Raw genomic sequence first — 5,270 nt, forward strand, 5'->3', positions numbered from 1 at the left:
GACATGGCATCATTAGCAGAGAGTTGATGTAGCTTAATTATTCGGGCGTCACAATTCTCCTCCACTACAAGAAATCTCGTCCCGAGATTTAAGAGGTAGAGTAAGGGGGAAGGGATTTGTTACGATATTCTAACGGGTCTTCTCGATGTTGGTTGCTCTTCTCGAAGAGGTCGATCCATTACATTGATGTCTTCCTTCCTCTGTTTCGGGTCATCATGGCGAAGACGTCCTTTTCTTCGGGAACTTCAACGTACTTACGAATAGGTAAGGGGCAGCTCGGCTACGACAGAATGCTTAGGAGGGAAACAATCTGGGGTTAACCCATGAATGAGCATAAGATTATCTCTCGAGTTGAACATATAAAATACATTGAGAGTAAGGTACGAAGGTACAATAAGAGGTTCCAAGCAGATAGATAGTTGCTCGAAGTCTGAACCAGAGTGAGAAAGGGGGTTCAGAGCAGCGAGAGTAAGTATTGCGTCTGATACCAGAATAGAGCACTAGGAAGGTGGCCCGTGAATTAAATACGAAGCCAAGCATGGGGAATAACCATTAGAAACAGGGTAGTACAGGAGAGTCAGGTTTCGATCCTGTGGAACTGCGGGTTATGGGCCCACCATGTGGTTTAAAGTAGAAAGGGGCTGACATCTTTCACGGTCACGGTAGCAAGGCATGTCAAAGGGTAGCCTGTCAGTTATGTCGGCAACAACTCGATACCAAGGGGGAGGGATGAAGAGAACCATTCTCCTTCTCGTTGAAACGAGGCGGACCAATAGGCAAAGTTCTCATCCATCGGTGGCTACCGAAATGTCATCAACAATAGTAGCAGGGGCTTGCTGACAGAATTGTACACCGAGGTGTTTACATAAGCAGGAGAATATTACTGCTTAGATCATATAGACCACAGGAAAGGTTAAACCAAACAATGGAAAGGAAAATATGATTATCAAATTAAACAGAACAATGGAAAGGAAAATGTGTTTAAACATGCCTTTCAGGGGTATATCCTTCCCAAGGACAAGCAGAACATGATATCCACGATAGGATATAATGTAGAAAATCCTTTAGGTAAGGGGAGGGAAACTTCATGACATTACCCATACAACGATGTTTGGATAATTGAGCAAGAAACATTTAGCATTGGGCTTCAAATGTTCTTGTTGAAAATCGGAGTACCATAGACATGCTTCGAGATAGCATTGACATGGTCATCAGGTGAAGATCAGACTTCGGAAACACAAAGGATCCATCAGGAATAACTTGTAGAATAAGTCTTACAATTTCCTCATGGACGAATGGATAACCTTGCAGAAAAGGAAACTATAACAATAGGTCCTCCGGCCAGGTGTGTTAGGCATGACATCACCTTACCGAGTCAAATAAGGACCAACATTATGACTCTTGGAAAATGTTCCAACCATCATATCCGACCAAGATTCAGATCTGATTGGGGTCAGGATACCTCAGACTCAGGATGCCTGAGAAGAAAAAGGTGCGACACAAATTGACGAGAAGACATCGTAAGATTCTCGAGAAATGAACCATGGAAGCTAGTTCTGAAACAAGAGTTCATCATTAAATCAAGGAGAGGGTTAGGAGGTGGCTGATGGACTCAGCGACAATTCATTGACATTCCCAAAAGATGGGTTTCCACACATATGTGAACAAGGAGATAACATTTGTCAGATCAAATGATATAATGAGGTATGGTGGAGGAAAACATACACAGTTAAACATTGGTTGAAAGGTGCACCCGAAATATGGGCTTAGGTAGCATGATCAATGTTAGAATGGTGATCCGATAACCAATGGTCAAAGGATGAAATATCAACCATTAACTTCAAAGCAATAAGGTTGCTAGAAGTTGTGAAGTCGCACATCATAGTTCGATTGTCGGTTTTCCGATTAGAAATAACACGGGGACCAAGGAATGAACGGATATGGCAAAAGGTATCACCTGCATCAAGAATTCTTAAGAGGTGGTGAAATTCTCATGATATTCTTGACATAAAAGATGGTAATACTCCAAGGTAAAGAAGAACAAATGATGGATAGCAAGGATCTCAAGGTCTAACACAAAACACGAACAAGTTTGTGTTGAACGGAAGGCAATCGAGTGGTCAATGATAACACAAATCATGGAGGGCAAGGATGGTATTTCTCATCATGAATTCAATTGATATCCTTGAGGAGCTCGGAATGTTGATGATGATCATGACACATTTGTTGAGAGGTTTCATGAAGATATAATCGCTCATCGACGACATCGAGCAAAAGGAAGGATGGAGCGAAAAGTTATTGAAACCACGGATACGACACAAACTCAGAATCAAGCTTGTTGTTCAAGGCGAAATGATATGACGAGGAAAGTCAACGTAAGCTTAGCTCATCGTCGAAAATTGTGCTTCGAAAAGAAGGACCAGATAGCACAGTTAAAAAGTTGTACGATAATGATATAGCCAATCAGGCTAGGAATGACTTGAAGGGTTATTAAATCATAAGCAACGAAAATTACTTAGAGTTATTGAATCGGAGTGCGGAATCGATTCACTTAACGGTGTTCTCGAGTGACTAATAACTCAGAACCCGAGGGAAATTGGAATTGGCGAGAATAATAGTTGATGAAGAACTCATAAGAAGTTATGTAGTTCCGTGGTATTCTTGAGATACCAGAGTGTAATGCTCGACAGTAGATCAAAGTAAGGGTTGGACAGGTGGAATGATCTGCAGAAGACAAGTACTTCAACTTGTCCGAGAAATGGTATTTAAAAGGAGAACATGGCCGGAACAACGATTGCAAAATGCCAGATCCCAGATATAAGATAAACTTATACCAAGGAAATATTTATTTGAAGAGAAGCTTTAATGATACGATCTAAATCGTTTCCATGGGCATGAACACAAAGTTCAAGGTCGACTCCCACTTCTCCAATGCATAACCTTTCACTCACTTCTCGTTTCTTTTCGAAATGGCATTAGTTGTTGAAAGTTTTACCTGGTGCAATACCAGATAAGTATGACCTGTGAAATCTTTCGGGTTTGCACAGATTAGGGAAGGCATTGGTTCAACCCATCGGGGCTTCTTAGGAACATATACCACAAGCTTGAAGAGTAAATATCACCAGCTCGAAAGCAGAGCATGGTTGGCAAAAGGAGAGGATAGAATTTACCAAACGCATTATGTATCCGAGAAAGAACTCACAAGGTGATTAATTATGAAGGACACTGTCAGATAATAATCCAATAGTGGATATGGCGATCCACAATGGAGCTGATGTGAGTATCGATACCCAATCAGAGGAAGAAAGAATGCAAATGCATCGGTTTATAGAACATCTGAATAATTCAATGTTTAAATAGCAAAGGAATTATGATTTTCAAATCAAGGGATCGGGAGCAAATGCTGTGATCAAGGATGGATAAGTTGAATAGACTTAGGCGTACAATCGATGTCGATCTGATTGGCCGAGAACCAGCTCATGTTCGAAAGACGTCTGAGCCGGAAAGATAATTTACAAGGATCAACTGATGATTGCGGACATTCACAACATATAGAATCAAGGAATCTCGAAATGATAATGACAAAGGATGTCAATTAGATTACCAGACTTATGGTAAATCATATTGCAAGCAAGAATTTGAAGAGCAATAGGCTGTTGGGGATTTTCGGAAAATTGAATGGTATTTCGAAAACATTTGTGAAATGCAGGAATCAACTGTGGATGAACGGATACTCGATAAGTGTGAGGAATTATCCGTAGGGGTATTCATGTGGTAAAGAACTGCAAGGCAGTAAGCTCAGAGGATTCTCGGGACAACAGAGAGTATTTCGGGGCATCTTGTAATAACAAGATCAACGGGGAATGATTGTATGAATGGCAAGTGTACTTGGTTATTCATTGGGGTTTATCGATGGAAAGGAATTGCAAAAACGATGGCACAAAGTCTCAAGAGAACATCGTAGGGTATCTTTAGAATCTTCTGTTGCAGCAGGCAATCATCTGTAGTAAGGAGCTCTCCGGGTGGATGTGATCACGAGATCCTAATGTTAGAGTTAGTAATTCATTTTAACCCGAATAGAAGAGAGATCAGAGTCCCAGAGTAAAGATCGAGGAATAAAAGATCCTAGTACCACCCAATGGCGACGTGGGCCCATGGGCCGCACAGCCATGTTAGTAAAACAGTTTTCATCGACTAGACTCAACTTCGGCCAAGGAGTGTGGAAGGGGGATTCCTACAGGCAGTCGGCTCTGATACCAACTTGTGACGCCCCCGATTCAATCGTGCACGCAAATGTGTACGATCAAGATCAGGGACTCACGGGAAGATATCACAACACAACTCTAAAAACATAAATAAGTCATACAAGCATCATAATACAAGCCAGGGGTCTCGAGGGCTCGAATACAAGTGCTCGATCATAGACGAGTCAGCGGAAGCAACAATATCTGAGTACAGACATAAGTTAAACAAGTTTGCCTTAAGAAGGCTAGCACAAACTGGGATACAGATCAAAAGAGGCGCAGGCCTCCTGCCTGGGATCCTCCTAAACTACTCCTGGTCATCGTCAGCGAGCTGCACGTAGTAGTAGGCACCTCCGGTGTAGTAGGAGTCGTCGTCGACGGTGGCGTCTGGCTCCTGGGCTCCAGCATCTGGTTGCGACAATCATGTAGAAAGGAAAGGGGGAAAAAAGGGAGAAAAGCAACCGTGAGTACTCATCCAAAGTACTCGCAAGCAAGGAGCTACACTACATATGCATGGGTATATGTGTAAAGGGCCATATCGGTGGACTGAACTGCAGAATGCCAGAATAAGAGGGGGATAGCTAATCCTGTCGAAGACTACGCTTCAGGCCACCTCCATCTTGCAGCATGTAGAAGAGATTAGATGGTAAGCTCACCAAGTAGCATCGCATAGCCTAAACCTACCCGGCGATCCCCTCCTCGTCACCCTGTTAGAGAGCGATCACCGGGTTATGTCTGGCACTTGGAAGGGTGTGTTTTATTAAGTATCCGGTTCTAGTTGTCATAATGTCAAGGTACAACTCCGGGTCGTCCTTTTACCGAGGGACACGGCTATTCGAATAGATAAACTTCCCTGCAGGGGTGCACCACATTACCCAACACGCTCGACCCCATTTGGCCGGACACACTTTTCTGGGTCATGCCCGGCCGCGGAAGATCAACACGTCGCAGCCCTACCTAGGCACAACAGAGAGGTCAGCACGCCAGTCTAAATCCTATGCGCGCAGGGGTCTGGGCCCATCGCCC

This window comes from Aegilops tauschii, chromosome 6 (genome assembly GCF_002575655.3).
Source record: "Aegilops tauschii subsp. strangulata cultivar AL8/78 chromosome 6, Aet v6.0, whole genome shotgun sequence".
Taxonomy (NCBI): Eukaryota; Viridiplantae; Streptophyta; class Magnoliopsida; order Poales; family Poaceae; genus Aegilops; species Aegilops tauschii.